Consider the following 17,307-nt stretch of genomic DNA (forward strand, 5'->3'; position numbering starts at 1 on the left):
CCTGACATACTGCCAAAGGTTTGCATGTTATCGCTATCAATGGACATTGTAGAGGTGCAGGTCACAGATACATTTACTGTGTTGTGCAGTTTCCTTGTTCCTATATTTACGACTGCTATTAATCATATTTTGTTTTTCCACAGAATGTATATGACTGCTTATCTAATTCTTATGACCTTGTCAAACTCGCATTCTTCCATTCAAGATGCCCCCGCCTCCCTCCCTCTTCTTCGGATCCTCCAATGGAATCTGCGGCAAGTCTCCCTACGTCAGCAACATTGCAGGACCTCTGTGCTCCTCCAGCATTACATTCAGCCCCTATCTTCTCCTGCGCTCATTAGTGCCAGAGGTTGAGGTGACAAGAACAGTCACACAATCTCAAAGTGATAAAATGCACAACAGAAGGTGCTGCAGAGAATTAGGTACTTCTGGAAAAGCCAGCAAAAACAACTAAAGTGCATGCGATGGAGTCTTAAGAGTGGAGTTTGGTGCAGTGCACAATTTACATTCTACTGTATATTGATTAAATCTGTATACCCCATGGGAAGGAGTATTGAGCATCGTGACTGTAGGGTGGATTTTAGTTCTATCCTCTGCATTTTAAATGGCTTTATGCAGCATGTCATTACTACTTAAGTAGCCTACCTCAGCTTTCCTTATAAAGAGTTCGCGGTAGTTAAAAGTGATATCCAAATAGATTTTTTATACTGTCCTTCGCATTCAAAAAAATATAACATCAAAGTGAAATATCTTCCACATTAAGGGCCTCTAATCTTCATCCTCAGCAGCATATTTTGCAGAAAGCTATCATTTTATATATTAATAGCTGTTTTTCCTGATTATGGAGATGAACACGCGCACACACACACACACACACACACACACACACACACACACACAAAGAGAGAGAGAGAGAGAGAGAGAGAGAGAGAGAGAGAGAGAGAGAGAGAGAGAGAGAGAAACATGAAGAATAAACCATCTTGTCCTTTGTTTCAAAGGATGCCTAATCAATTAAACCTTGTTTTTTTAAATTTCATTTGTCATATTATGAAGTGCATAGCATGAGAAAGTTTTTAAGTTTCTCACATAATTTTCTGTTGGCATATAGATAATATGCATCTGTATGTGAAGTTCAGGGTGTACAGGTATTAACATTAACATGATATACTGTATCTTGCTGTTGAATGTTTACATACCAGGTATAAAAAACCCTATTGTATACTTTGTCAAAAAGATTTAAAAGTATCTTGGAAAGTCTTGGTTAATAGTACTGCAGTACTGCTCAGCACCTGGTTGAAATGTATTGTGCAAACAAAGCTAAAACTATAATATAAAGAACAATTGTAAACACCCCTCTCTTAAGGTGCATGAGGACAATGTAGCTTCACTCTTCACGACAAACATAGCTCTCAATAGCTCTCTCATCCTCACAATGATTAATTAGCTCTGTGTTTGATCCGAATGCTTGTTAAAAGCTGCTTAAAGATCAAATATAACCCATACGTCACATGCAGCAAAGGCAAACCTTATGCATTGCGTGCACAAAGGTCTCTTAGGCCTTCTGCAGTCTACCTGTAAATACTGCACTGCTGATGCAATAGCAAAATCATATTACCTGTTTTTTATTTATTTATCTCAAACAATCAACATACTTTAAAAGAGAAAAAAGGAAAAATCAAATAAACACATAGATAAAACACAATCATATACAAATGAATCCGATTCCGAGGATGAGTTCGAGAAGGAGCAGGCAGAAGCATAATGCTTATAAAATCCAGCACCCTACTTTTACAATATCACATTTTTGCAGAAAAAAACAAACAGCTATGCATATACAGCATACAAAAATTGTAAGTCACAATAACTTACAATAATACAACTATACACTGTGTGTACATACCCATTAATATATTCAGGTCACCTTTCTGTAATGGTCAAGTATTGTTTTCTTCAATCTATTTTTGAACTGTATAGTATAATATTATTATTATTATTATTCAATAATATTGGAAAAGGAAGTTATTGTACTAGCTCATACAAAGTTAAAACAGAGATAATGACTAAGCTGCCTTGCTGCAGTACCAGGTTCTCAAATAGTTTTATTCTGCTGAACACATTCTGAAGTTCTTATGGACATATATAGGCTATCTTTATGAAAATTGTTAGACCTACCAGTAAATAAAATCAAAATCCATTTTTGAGATACTAGCCTAGCTGTCAATTCTTCCAATTTATTTTCTGATTAACTAATCAACACCAAGACAAAAGCAATGGCCTATAGGTGTTTTTGTAGAGGCTAAAAATGGGCCAATCGAAAAGACCCCCTTTCAGCAAAATACACCAAGCACATCCATTTCTTATTTGCAATAGGCAATAGGCTTATTGTTAATGTCAAACGTATATGATTCCTGACATCAGTTCATACATTAAAAATAGGTTGGTCGAATTATTTTGTAAAAAATAATAATATACCCTATAAATAATAGGGTTGTTTGTTAATAGGGGTGGGGGGGAAAATCGATACAGCATAGTATCGCAATATTTTCCGTGGCAATACTGTATCGATACACAGACGCTAAGTATTGATCTTTTATTATACATGTGTTGGTCAGTTTGTCTGCTTGACAATTCCATTTTGCAGCAATAAAATTAAAGTGAGATGAACAAACAGAGAAATGTATCTTTTTAGACAAAACAGATGTTGACAAAGTTTTCTTTTGGGGACATAATTTGAAATTGGGAAAAATTTGAAGTTGGAAAAAAGGTAATAAATTGCAATATATCGCAGAATATTGTAATATCTTTAAAATCGCAATAATATTGTATCGTGATGATATCGTATCGTGAGGCCTCTGGTGATTCCCACCCCTATTTGTTAATATGCCCTAATATTGAAAAGTGTCATTGAGGATTATATTTATGGGACTTTTTTCTGATAGCAATGCAGTAGGCTAGACCTCTGGACAGTTTTTGAATTAGTATTTTTTAGTCAGGGTGATTTACTTGGATTTTAAATAGATGACAAGATGATAACAGCCGCATCCATCCTACATACTAGGCACTGCTGTGTTCTCGAAAAACTGATAAAGCTTCTTCGGTGTATTTTCTCCCTCATCGACGGCCGCTTGTTCTCACGCTGGAATGGCGCTTGATGCTGCTGGAAAGCTGCTGCTGCTGCGGCTGCGGAGGACAGCCTCTCTGCATCCTTACCCCTCCCCCCTCGCGGACAAATCGGAATGGTTTCTTCCAGGCGAACCTGTCACTGTCACCGCGGCGGTGACGGCAGCCGAAGTGTGAGAGCAGAGGGTGGGAGAAGGAAGGCTTCATCCACTGCCTGCCATTGCAGTGCGGCGGCTGCTGCTCTGGAGCCACACCAGGAAGACCTTTCCATTCATTTTCTGTAAAATTTTCACAAGCACGCTGCGAGGATCATTGCTTTTACGAAAGGTGAATGGGTTTCTTGATCTATCCGTGAGTACGTTATTTGGGAGAGTGTATTTCGCTGTAGCCGCAGGAGCTGACTGGATGTGTGTCCCTCTGCGGGTACGAGCGAGCGATAACGGTGCAAGCCGAGGTAACTGAACTACCTCACTGCTAGCAAACTGCATCTACGCGGTATGCTAAGTGCTTAGCTAGTTGCCCAACATGCTAACGTTATCTTCTAGTTAAAAGCATGAATAACGATGCTCATTGCCCTATTTTTGTTGAGCTTGCATAAGCGATAATGTCAAGTCACAAAATGCCTTGCGGTCGAGCTGTCATCGGGCGGACGGATTGTTCGCACGTCAAGTGTGCAGAGCGTCCAGGTAACGTTAGCTGGGATGAGCTAGCCTAGCTCCTGGTACAAAATGTCGGCCAGCTAGGGGTTGATTTGACCAAGAGGGTATAAACGTGTCAGAAGATTAATAAAGTGTCAGACTGCAAGAGGCAAGGAGGGAGTGGTATCGTGAGGCCAGCTGCTAGAAATATGACATCGGTTTTTTTAAACAAAGGGAAGGTCAAGCGGTGGCTTACCTTGTTTTGATGGTCTGTCTGTAAAACCAAAGTGGGGCTTTGGTAAAGCTAGGTAGCAGTTGGCTAACGTTAGCTTGTTAGCTGCCTGTTCTGGTGTCTGTACTAGCTGTCATAATAATGTCATGTCAGCTGTATTTGTGGGCTTTCCTGTGGGCTACAGTCAGTGTTTTTCTTAGCTTAGCCCGTGTAACCAACTCTCTATTTACCTTTCCATATCAAGGGATGTAGCTTAAGTTACTGCTGCTAACATGAACTAAACGCAACAATCATCACCTGTTGAACATTGTTAACGCTGGACATTATCGTTTTGTATTGTTATCGTCTGCCATATCTCCAGCTGATATATGGACATATAACATTGTACACTGCCCATTTACATTTATCTGGTGTGCAACATTAAAACATGTTGAATGGGGAGATACAACAAATATCATATCAGATATAAAATTAGATGTTATGTGGGATTATTTTTATCACAATATATCATGATTCGGTTTGAATTTCTTTACCTTATCCTAATAAAACACCTTAAGGGATAAGTAATTGGTGAACTAATTACTGCTGTGGGAAGTAAACAATGATGGCCTCTGCCTGGTTGGCCAACATATCTCAAACATGTCTCACAATCTTGGCTTAGATTACATAATGTATGCAAGCATCATTAACAGTGTCCAAATTATTAAGTATTAAATATGCTCTTAATGTTGTCATTATCGCCCACCTCCACAATCAAGTTGTGTTCACTTACTTTGTAAAAGGTAGACCGGCTGGTCCTGTCATAGAATTGTATTGTCTCTGATTTGTCAAGTTTCTATAATGGATAACAGACTTTGAATTTAAAGGACGCTCCCAACAGACTATTTATAGAGCATACATTACATCTCTTCTCTAACTATAACATATGTACAATACAACATATAATTGGTATATCTTTCAGTGGAAGTATGAATTATTACTACACATCCCTGGAGCTTGGGTCTATGACTTAAACATGTCATCTCTGGCCTCGTGATAGTCATGGGTATATAAAATGGGAGCTGGGCAGGACAACAGATTTGTCAAATGAAGTGGGGGAGGCACAATTCAGATGATATTTGTGGCAGCCATTAGATGTTTTATTGCATGATTAAACCGTTTTTTTGTTTTGTTTTTTTTATAATTCAGATGGCATTGTTGTGCAGGGGATGTTTCTGGCAAGCATGTCGCTTGAGACGAAGAGAATATCTAGCTGCTCAAGGGCAGCCATACATGTTGGCCTGTAAATCATGTTGACCTAAGCTGTCATGGGAACAGCAATCACCTGAGTCATCATGGTTTTGGAAGGACAAATGTATCCTATATTGTGCCTACTTAAGTTAAATTTGACTGCAGTTTTGTAGTACTGTGTATCTGTAGAAACTGTGGAATAAGGGGCTTATCCGTTGCTGATTATAACATACGGTACCTACATGACAACAGATGACCAATGAGACTGCATTACTGTATTAATATCGTGTGGACACTTTCTATATTTTTAAACCGTAGGTATGCATTGGCATAATGCTTGGTTAATGCCAAACCAAGTGGCTTTTTTTAAAATAATATAAAAGAGAACAAAGTGGATGTCCTCAGGTGCTTATTTGAAGAGAGTAAAGGTCTAACTGTGAAGAGAAAGGGTGCTGAAAAACAATGCCAAAAAAATGGTGGGAGACTTTTGGAGAGAGCCATGTTTCAGTGTTAGTGATAGCCTAGAGGTGCCACTAGAAAAAAAAAAAAGATTTAGCCTAATGAGTTAGCCTGTGCTATCCTGAAGTACTATATCTCTGCTTACACCATGGATTCTTTTTTATAATTAGTATCATTGTGATATTTTCATCCACTGAGAGGTGTGACTTCAGACTGAGATGGACTTTTGACACTCCTTGTTCCACCCTGTGGTTGAGATAATAGATCTCATCCTTTTTTCAATATAAACTGCAGCCCAGTTTAATCCCATCCACCTCTTTATGTCCACTCAAATGTTACTCTGCATGCTCTATTGGCACAAGATGAATGTAATTATAATGTAACTGGTGCCAATAGAGAGTTAAAAAAAAATGCTAACGTAAAAGGGACACATTCAGCTAGTAAAGATCTTTTACTGTAATAATGTTTTTTATGTTGTCTGTTTTTGTCAACCTTCACAACCAACTGTATCAATGGACAAAATTGAATTCCTAGTATATTGTACTACACGTACTGATAGGCCTCCTCAAAGACATTTTAAAGGTCAGACTTTAGTTGGTATCTATCTTCTTTGGCTTCTTACAGATTTTATACTACCTCATTTTTAGGCTACTTTTTTGGAGATGGTGTGAGTTGATTGATGGGTGCTGTGAACATTGAAAGGTAATTTCTCTGTTAAATGGCGAAGCTAAGACTTCCTAGCAAACGCCTCTTAAAATATGACTTTAAAGTCCATGTCCCCATCGAACAGAAAGTCTGTTTCAACAAATGGCCCCTTTTTTGTTATGTTTATAGCTCCAGTTATACAGAAGCTTGCTTGTATAAGTCCAATCGTAAATCCCTATTTGAAAGGGGTGTGGAATTATCAGGATGAAGAGGCTTGCAAAATCTCTCATCAATCCCATTCCAACGTGAACCTCCTTTTTCTTATAGTGCAGAAACATCCCTTATCATTAGTGTTTTTCATTGGCTCCGTCATCCTCATTTCAATCACTGTGACGGAGAGGAGGCGGGGTGCAGGTCAGCGGCTCAGCTTATCAGCACATTCCTGCCCTCTTATGTGCTCTGTGTGGGGCGCTGATAACTTCCACAGGGCTGATTGAGTTCAGGGGCTGATTTCCTGCTCCATGTCTTTAGGACACACTCAGGCTCTGGTTATGATCACTGACTCCAGCTGTGGAGCCTGGAAATAGACTGCTAACACTGAGCCACTATCCCTGAGAGCGAATATCTAAAGTTTGAATGTAATTTATTTTCCTTTTTTTCATTGCTATGTAGAAATCTAAAACTCAAATCAGATTCTTAAATTATGCATTTTTTGTTAAAAATTGTATTGCATAATTTGCATACTTAAGAAAAAAAAAACAGGAATGTCTTTACTAAAGCAGCTATAATCAATATTTTTTATAATAAAATGTTTTGCTTTCAGCCACAACAGGCAGTGTACAGGCTCTAAAGACCCACTGTACACTACCTGCTCAACACTAGCAGCTAAGGAGCCAGATATCAGGAGTTGGTGGAGACCATTAAAACCACATGTAATAATGGAACTCAGCCTGACCACTCGTGCTGGATTATAGTATATAGTATTATAGTATAAGTATGTTTTGATGATTTCAACACAACTTGACTTGGATTGTACAGATGTGTTATTATGACAAAAGAAGAGACTTCCAGCAATAGGCTACTATATGTGCCCTTAATGAAGTAGGATGTGTCTTGTCTCGTCTGAGGAACGTGTACCAGGTCTACACTCTATGTACAATCCTCATTTATTTCATTTAATGTATGTGTGACTTAACTCGGTTACAGCTAAAGGGCCTTGGTGCAGTAACTTGCTTTCATAATTGAGTAAGTTCTCTGTTTGCTTAATATGTTACTGTTGTACACATTATACATCCGTTAAATTCACATGTATGTACATTACATAATTACTATGATAATTAAAGCATGTTATTCCTACCTTTTTATTATGTTGCAGAAACCACACCAGAAACCTTCACTGATCTGAACTCTGTTTAATACAGAGTGGCTTGCATTATGTGTGTAGTAGTTAATAAAACACCATTTGAGGACATCTTCTCCAGTTCTTACCACTCTGTGGTGATTGCAAACTCATTTAAGCAACTACACCTAGGAATTCTTTATTAAATAGGAGGTTGTAAGCTTGGTCTCATTCAACCAACACCTTCTCCATCACAACACACTGTCATACTGTCTAAACACAGATTTAATCTGAACACTTGTTAATTACAGTGTTGACTGTCATCCTCAATGTTAAGCACATAAAATAAGGTTTTCCTGCTGGCTTCCTCCATTTTGGAAACTGAAACCCAATCATTGGTGGATAAAAGTACTGTGGCATTGTCTCAGTGCAAAGCAGCTTTGACAGTTTTCATTGGGTATCCATGTGTTAAAGTCACATTCCATATTCAATGTTGTATGTTCATTTGTCACATGGACTGCCTATGAGACTCATCCCGCACAAAAATCTTTGTACTCCACTAGTACTAGTACTCCACTACTTCCTTAGACATAACCACTATGTGTGGGATAGAAAAATGTCTTTTTTTTTTTTATAAAAAACATTTTTTAGAATAAAGAAACATCAACATAAAAATACAGATTGAAGTCGGAAGTATAGATATAATGTCCCATCAAAATGTGCATTGTGTTATAGAAATTAAAAAAACACATTTGTAAACTATCTGTAGTCACAGAGCTTTAAAGCTTGAATGGTTAAGTCCAGTTGTCTGAACCACAATTCTTGGGATATTCTTGATTATTGAAATAATTAAGTAAGAAATGTGCTGGGAAAAGAAATATAGCTTGAGCTAAGGAGGAAAGACTATTTATTTTGCAGAGTGTAATCACACCTTTGCATTTTGTCCTCATTAATGTAGTATTAAAGAAGATCTAGAAGTAGCTCAACTGCTGACTTGAGGCAATTAGCAGTTTGGGATCCCTACATGCACATTTTTTTATATAAAAAAAATTTTTTGGGGGGCCGGGGGGGGGAAAAAGGGGGGGAGAAGCCTAATTTTATAAAATAATTTTTTTGTGAGGAGAAGAAGGGGGGGAAAGAAAACTATGTGTGGAATCTGTCACCACTCCCAGGCTCTGCTCTGAGGGATGTAAATTTAACCTGGGTGTCTGTCAGGCATGTCCAACTCGTTCATTATCCTGACTAATAAGTGGGATGTCATGACCCACATGGCCTTGGTTTGGTGTTAGATCCATGTTTTACCTTGATGATGAATCTGGGCTAAATATTTGTAAAAATGTGTTTTTGAGTGTGTTGAAGTCTGTTCCCTTGGATCATGCTCCTCTTTGCCAAATTGTAATTTCCCTGTATCACGTGTATAAACGTGTATCACGTTTTTGTGATGTTTTTCTTTTTATCTTCCTTACGTCATTGCATTTTGTGTATTTGTTGGATATTAGTGTGATGCATTTTGTCTTTCACAATCAAATCTGTAACAGCCAATGTAAATCCTTTCTTAGCTGAGTCACCGATTTACTTTATCTGGATGCACATGTCATTGGTTACTGCTGGGTTACCTCCTGCTCACAGAGAACAGGACATGGACAGTGTATGCAAATGATGCCCTTACATGAAGCAATATCGGTAATAACCATCTCGCAGATGTCAGGAATTTGATGAGGAACAATCAGTCTGTTACAGGCAGTAAGGGATGTTTAAGTTCATGAGGGTGAGTAGATGTTTTATGTTAAACTAAAGCATCTTGAGCTGCTTACTGATCATGTCACGCATTAGGATGAAGTGCACAGTGAAGTGTGCTACATCTGTCTAATATAGAAGTACAGTAGTTTCTGCCGTTGTGTCACCTGTCTTCTCGATATGAGCTGGAACAAAAGTTTCATTGTAAAGAGAAGGATAGCCCCAGCCTTTAATGACAACTCTGTCTACCATGTATTTCCTGTTGGTGGTGACGGAAAATGCAGTCTTTAGACAAGGAATGCCTCAGCATGTATGTGGTTGGCACATACTGCAGATGCTTAAAGTTGCCTTAGGGTGAATTCACATGTGTGCAACCATGCAGTATGCCACTCTATAGAAAACAGTAATGGGGTGAAATGATTCAATTACTAAAATAAATATAAACACTTTTGACAAGTTGTCTAATCGTACCCTCGCAATGCTGCTTGATTAGATACAAATAATGTTTTCCACAGGATAGAACAATGTTCTTAGTTTTGTTGCAAACTGCACTGCAGTAAGCTGTTTTCTCAAACACCATTATAACCTGGGCTGTAGTTTGTAATGAACATTTCCTGAAAGGGATATTAAGTGCAGGCTGTTGTTGAGTTCATGGAATAGTTTAATTTATTGAACTGCTTTGAAATAATGGTAAACAAAATAAGTAATTGTTAGGCTACTAACATTTTAGCTGTCCCGCAAAGTGAAAATTAAATCTAGAATAAACTGGCTGTTAAAGATATGTTGCCCTACAGATGTCAGAATTTCCTAAGCAAACTTCCTCATTGAACATGGGATGTTACACATGTGCCTCTTTGCTTTCTCCTCATTCTGCCCCCACTGCTCAGAGTTCCCTTTTTTTGTTAGTTGAATCTGCTTTATTAGCAGCCTGCTAATTTTAACAAATGTTAGTGTTGGAGGTAAAATGGTGTTTGTGGTTTCTTCAGATAAAAAAAAAAAAGAAAACTAAGTATAATGTCCTTATATGTTTTTTTTATTATTAACTGTCAGTTTGATTGTCAGGAATCCTCTATGGGATGTCACTGACATGTTGAGCATAATTTATGCATGCAGTGCAGCACACCTGGGGAGGAGGGGTGAAATAACGTTCCACATGCAAAGAGAATTGATGAATTCTGCTCTGGCTCAACCAGCACTTCAGGGGTTAAGTCCAATACAGCAGTTTACACTGCGGATGGATGTTCGCTAGTACAGAGGAGTCCCATGCTGTAGCGGAACTGCAGATCCCACACAGATCGCTGCCAAGCCAGAGGGGCTTTGCTTCGATCCCATGAGCGTGTAAGGAGAGAATTGGAGGATGGGATACATTTTGAAGAAAGATGTTGGAAAAGGAACGAGACCTTTTGCGGGGCAGAGGAAGCATTAGGGTGTAACTGCGGGGTGTGTTTCTTAACTCCTCACCTGTGTTCATAATTTCAGTTGCTCCAGAGCCAAGAAAAGAGAAAGGAAAGGAAGGTGGGGGCAAGTCCCTCCTAGCACTGATTGGTGCGGTTATGCACTGAGGCTGCTGATGTGCGTCTGCTGGAATCTCCTGCTGGATTTACTGAGGAGTAGCTGGAGGTTGGAGATGTTTTCTTCTGTGTCCTCTGTAGTGACCAGGATGAACTGATGTAAGTACATCTGAGCTTGTATGCATCCAGTTTTATCTGAATACTGAAGCAACAAATGAAAAAAAAGAAGGGAATAAGGTGGAGGTCTGTTTTACTGTAGCCTTTAAATAATGCGTGTGTCTTTCATGTTTGTAATGGTTGGTAATTAAGTTTTATGTCCAAGTTGATATGTTTCATCTGACCTTATCACTCGTGCATTGCTGCATCTCTTCCCCTCCATTAGAGATGCACAGTACAGTGTCTAACCATGCTGTATGTGCAGAGTGTCACTTAACTCTCAGGGGACCCACTGACTGGTGCTAAGGCATGGGCCCTCATTAGCATTTGAATATGTTCTCTGAGGCAGGGGAGTTTTAGCAGTTGTCAGCACTCCCCTGCACATCATTTTCAATTTCTGAAGTGATCAATCATTTTCTTTTACTTGTTTGCTGCGTTCACTGCTGTTTTTTTCTGTCTTTGGCCGCACTGCAACTTGCACAGTGTCCTGAAAGTATCCTCGTTTTGACTTAGCAATTTGTTCATTGCTGGCATGCTCGTCTTTGTGTCAGTGTCATTCCTGGTTTGATTTAATGGTCGTATTGCTCTGACTACTCAGAACTTTGGAGCAAATGAGAGTTGTTTCTTTCCTTGCTGGAGAGACTGAGCCTCATTAGCTTTATTGCAGCTCTTATCATTTGGTGACCCATCTGTAGTTGGACTGTGGAAGCATATTTGGAAATATAAATAATAAAATAAGATTTTAAGAGTATTTTATTAGAAGGATAAACCCCTTGAGATGAATCATCAAATTTTTAAAGCTATAGTGCGTAGTTTCTGTCGCCCCCATGAGGAATTCTAAAACCCCTCCCCACGCAGTTGCTAGTAGCCAAGGAGGACACGGAGGATTAAAAAAACACGATGGACTCTTAAAAAAAGAAAATAAAAAAAAAAAAAAAAAAAAAAAAAAAAAAAAAAAAAAAAAAAAAATTAAAAAAAAAAAAAAAAAAAAAAAAAAAAAAAAAAAAAAAAAAAAAAAAAAAAAAAAAAAAATAAAAAAAAAAAAAATAAAAAAAAAAAAAAAAAAAAAAAAAAAAAAAAAAAATATCTAAAAGTTAGTGCACTTATATATTTAAGTTTTTATTGAAAAAAAAAAAAAACAAAACAATTTTTTTAAAAAAACAAAAAAAAAAAAAAAAAAAAAAGTGGGGGTGATTTGTTTTTTTTTTTTTTTTTTTTTTTTTTTTTAAAATAGTAAAAAATGGAAAGAAAATAAATTAAAAAAAAAAAAATAAAAAAAAAAAAGCTTTAAGGGGGGTCCTCGAAAGATGAGATGTGGTCATCTGTATCCTTTAATGGAAGAAATGTATCCTACCATTATCATGTTTTATTAAATTATTTAAAAGTAATTTTCCTAATTTGGTTTTGTTTCAGTTAATCAGCACAATTCAGAACTAAAAATTTCATTTAGTACCACTCTAACATGTGAGTAGCACAGCATCAACATTAAGTATCCTCTGTTGTAGTACTTGTTGCAATAGCTACATTTTCACTGCACTGGCACTGTAAAGGCTTTGTGAAAATGAACTACCTCTCTTTGTTTTCCTCAGGCATTACAAACAAATCCAAAAAATGGTCACTAGAGAGAAAGTAAATGTATTTCCTCTGCTGTATTGCATCATTTGTTCCAGTCACTCCGTGGCATTTAATATAAAAAGAGGTTATTAAACGCTCTCCAGTGTTCATGCTGAAAGTTTCCCTTAAATCACTCTGTTGCAGCATTACAACGGCAGAATTAATAAGAGCTATTTTTAGCTACTCTTTTCCCAGAGCGGTCAAAATTGAGTAAGGTTCTGCCTCACCCCTAAACCATACTACAGCACAAAATCTATTGTCAGAGATTTGAACACCCCACCATACTGCTTCTGTTCCCTCTTTGGAAGAAATATGATTTTGTTCTTCTGCTGAATACAGAGTTGGGAAGCCAGTTAGGGTTGACTGTTTTCTGTGTTTGTGGTAGCTACAGTACAGAATCTGGAAAGGAAAGAAAGATGTGAAGAATGACTTGCAATGCAGTCCCAAAGAGCAGCTCCTTTTACCATTTAACCAGCCAAATTTGGTAATTTTATCATTCATTAACAATGAATTGTTTGGTCTATAGAATGTAAGCAAATGGCCAAAAATACCAAATACAAGTTCTCAGAGCTCATGGAGAGTCTTAAAATTAGAGCTCCAACCATTAGTCAATTACTTGATTAGTCAAGTTTGTAGTTAATCTACAAATTTGGATAATTGATGCATCGTTTAAAGGTGCAATATGTAATACTGACAGCTATTGTTTAAAATAGTTACTGCAGTCCAAATTCAAAATACATATATGGAGAGAGTCGTCTCCCCTGGCCCCTCTTCCCCAGACTCGGAAGTTCACGGAGGTTGCCAACAATGTTGCTAGACGCTTGTCTCACGTATAGCCAGACATTACTCCACAGCACAGCGGAGTAGCTAACGTTAGACTCTGGCTATATTGACATATAAAAGCCCGTGCTCTTTGCACTTTTTTCAGTTTAGAATTACGGTAGGAACCACTAAAACCCCCACAACCTCGCCGTCCTCTCCACCCGACAGACAGACACACTTCCTCGGCTTAGAATTACGGTAGAAACCGCTAAAAATACCACTACCTTGCCATCCTTTTCCACCCGACTGAAATACACCCTTTATTGGCTTAGAATTACTGCAACAATCACTAAACACACCGCAAACTCACGGCCCTCTCTTCCCTATTTACAGCCCCCCTTTCTTGTCTTAAAATAACACTGTTGTATGCTACGGCCGCTGAACAGGCTACACATTGTAAACCGTTGTGGCCCGCTTGCCTGGTCCTCCGGTGACGTTAGCTAACGGTAGCAGTTATGGGGTGTTAGCATGAGGAGGTTATCCAGGACAAGTCGGGATCACTTTACTGGCTGTGTCTCAATTGTTTTTGCGAGTAACCAACTTGAGTACTATATAATTCAGTGTGAGTACACAAATGTTGAAATGACGTAAAATGCCTGTCCCTAGTAGCCGTGATAAATTAGCCTGAAGCTAATGCTTACCTGTTCAGGAGGAAAATAGCCAACTCTGCATCCTTTTGGGCTCTAAACTGTCTCCTTCTTTCAAATACATCTCCAATATTTACCCAGGGTTTGTTATGTCTCTGGTCAGGCAACTGTTAGAAACATGGCAAGGTTTTTTTTTAGGTCTGGTAGAATCCATTGATCCTGTTAATTTGTTTGCTGCTTCCATGGCTGTACTACAGCTGTAGCGCACTGGGTTTACGTTTTTACAGGTATATCTTGCAACCCGGCCTGGCTGTCAAGCTGGGCAGTTGATAACAACACACAGGCCAAAACACAAACAGACATTCCGTCACGGAACATAAATTTCAAAATGAAAAAATACTGGCATTAGCATTGTTGTCAGAAAAGAAGAGTATTTCAACTTAGCATTTTTCCTTAATATCTGATGACGCATTGGGGTCATGTTTGGATTTAATACAGTAAATATATTACATATTGCATCAAATTTCTTTAAGCAAAAATCCAAAAAAATTATCAGGTTGCAATGATAAATATTTGATATTTTTTCTTGTTTTATATAATTGTAAACTGAATATATTGGGGTTTTGGACTCACGAATGTGATTTGCATTTTTTACTATGTTCTGATATTTTATAGACCAAATGATTAATCTAAAAAAAAAAATAGGTCTGCAGCTTAATCGATAATAAAAGTAAATGTAAGTTGCAGCCCTACTTAAAATGCAGTGTTTTTTCTAACCAACAGTGCAAAACTGAAAAGATATTCACTTTACTGTCATAGGAAAACAAAGTAAACGGATAATATTTATACTTGAACCAGTGAGTTTTTGCCATTTTTGCTTAAAACATAATTTACAGAAAATTATTATTTTTGTTGATTGACCTATTGATCAATTCACTAATCATTTATTCTTTACAATTTAGGAAAATAATCATTAGTTGCAAATTGATTAACATGCTAAAAAGGCTAATGTTAGAGCATTTATTTGACAGATGTTTTTTTTTGCTGAGGAATAAAAGCACAGTGGGCTTATTAAAGAATTTGGTCATTTACCATTTGTGTATTTACTTCACACAGTACACTTTGACCACAGCTTTCCTGTCCTTTCTCCACTCAGCTGTGTGATCCATCTGTGTTGTAGTCCATCTGTGTTGTAGTCCATCTGTGTTGTAGTGCTGGGTCCCAAGTTGCCTGGTTGTAATCCCCCAAGCTTGACCCAACCGACATAGTGTGTCTCTGCTGTGGAGCGGCTGCCAGCCCTGGCTCTGGCTTGTTTCATGAAGCTTCTGTTGGCACCAGTTGTTTGTGGCCATTAAGGTTGTACACAGCAGTGCCACAAAAACTCATCAGTCCATGGATGCTGACCCGACTTTAGTACAAACTGTACACAGGAGTCAGACTTTTCCCTTGTCTTTCTTTTATGTTTACTTGACTTTTGAGAGTAGTCTTTGGCTCTGAATAGGGCACTAACATGTTGGTTTGGTAGTGAGACAAAATGCCATGAGCATACAATAGTATTATTTTTTTTTTTCTGCAAAGTCATCTTTTTATCATTCTTAATTCCTACAAAGAACAGCACTTTTGAGGTCTTTGGTTTTGACAAAGGCCAATAGTGCAGACTGTGTTTAGATGTACATGTAACAAATAGAGTGCTCATCTAAAATGCAAAAAAAGCTTTTGTTTCTAAATTAATTCAGCTGTGTCTTTTTTTTTAAACCTCCCACGGTTGAGAGGAACCTTCAGACACGGCCTGAAAATGTCAGGCCACTTGAACAACACCACACTGTTCCCCCTGTTACCAGAGCAACACACTCTATAGGCAGAGAAAGCAAAATTACATCCCTTCAAAGTGAAGTGTGTGTGTGTGTGTGTGTGTGTGTGTGTGTGTGTGTGTGTGTGTGTGTGTGTGTGTGTGTGTGTGTGTGTGTGTGTGTGTGTGTGTGTGTGTGTGTGTGTGTGTGTGTGTGTGTGTGTGTGTGTGTGTGTGTGTGTGTGTGTGTGTGTGTGTGTAAGAGGGGGCTTGAGAGAAGGATGGTGGACCCTGCTAAATTTGTTTTGTTTTTTCCTCCCAAATTACGTTCAGTTTTTACTCCATTTTAGATTCTTTCTGTTTTGCTCCATTTGGGATTATACATTTCATTAAGTTCATGGTGATTTATTTGTATAGGATCAGACACAGTAAGCATTCTCTAATCATATTTTCCAGACAACAAAACACACACATTGTGTCACATTTCTCACAACCCCGCTGCAACACAGAGCCTAAACATTATACGTTTGTGTGTGTGCATGTTTGTTATGCTGCATAAATGCCTATAAAGAATTTCTTAAAGTAAGAATGTCAACTGGAAACAAGTACCTCCCATAACCTTGCAGTTTAGTGGCAACCATCTATAAATTTAAACAAAGTGTTCGAGTTCTTTGCATCAGCGTTTTCACAGTGCTGATCAAGAAGACACGAGGCATAAATCCTCCTCCCCAAAGAGCAAACTTTCCAGTGAGAATTCATGCCTCTGTTTTCAGCAGTCTTGTTAATATTCAGATGTCTTTTTTTCCTCTTTCTAGTGCAGTGTATTCAATGTAAAATGCCAAGGGAGTTCCCCTGTTGAAACCTTTGTTCCCCCTCCTTGTGTGAGTCCCACCATAAGCTGTTTGAGGAGTTTGTGACTGTTGCTGAGAACGTCTGGGGCCACTTGTGGCGATTTATTCAGCTGCCTGTATTCCCAGACACTAGCTAACATTTGGCACTTGGCCGACAAGTCAAGACAGACATGAGGACGATGTGTTGAAGGAAGCCTAGGTTGTAAAACAAATAAACAGGATGGCAGCAGAGACAGTTGACTAAATTAGCTCCTTACACTTTTGTATCATATAAAAACAAAGAAGACATTGTCTATCTGAAAGATTCTTTTTTTTTTTTCTTCAAATTCAAATTTTTAAATATTCTGCCTGTTGCTCATTATCACTTTTGGGTAAATGTATAGCCATACTATTAGGCAGGTTGTCATGATGATGTGGTGCAGAGGAATCTTCAACATGAAGCTGCTGGACTGACACTTGCTAGATGTTTTGGGTTTGAAGCTGCCAACAAGGTGGCAACGATGTCAGCTGAGGGTCCAAGCACTGAAACCGATGCTGCTTTTAATGTAAGATTCATCTCCCTTCGCTCATCTGTCAT

The 17,307-nt window shown here is 38.2% G+C and overlaps 1 protein-coding gene across 20 annotated transcripts in view; it reads left to right on the forward strand.

Moving 5' to 3' along the window:
* Positions 1-17,307, forward strand: part of tjp1b (tight junction protein 1b) — a 73,829-nt gene that overhangs the window by 30,123 nt on the left and 26,399 nt on the right. The window contains exon 1 of one of the 20 annotated variants that reach the window (XM_039809008.1): positions 3,199-3,447. The exons of 18 other annotated variants lie outside the window; for them this stretch is intronic. The gene's annotated coding sequence lies outside the window, so the exon portion shown is untranslated. Of the gene's footprint in view, positions 1-3,198; positions 3,448-10,919; positions 11,071-17,307 lie in introns of those variants that run through there. One more of the 20 variants, XM_039809010.1, reaches the window with a different exon arrangement.

Source organism: Perca fluviatilis, chromosome 8 (assembly GCF_010015445.1).
Source record: "Perca fluviatilis chromosome 8, GENO_Pfluv_1.0, whole genome shotgun sequence".
Classification (NCBI taxonomy): Eukaryota; Metazoa; Chordata; class Actinopteri; order Perciformes; family Percidae; genus Perca; species Perca fluviatilis.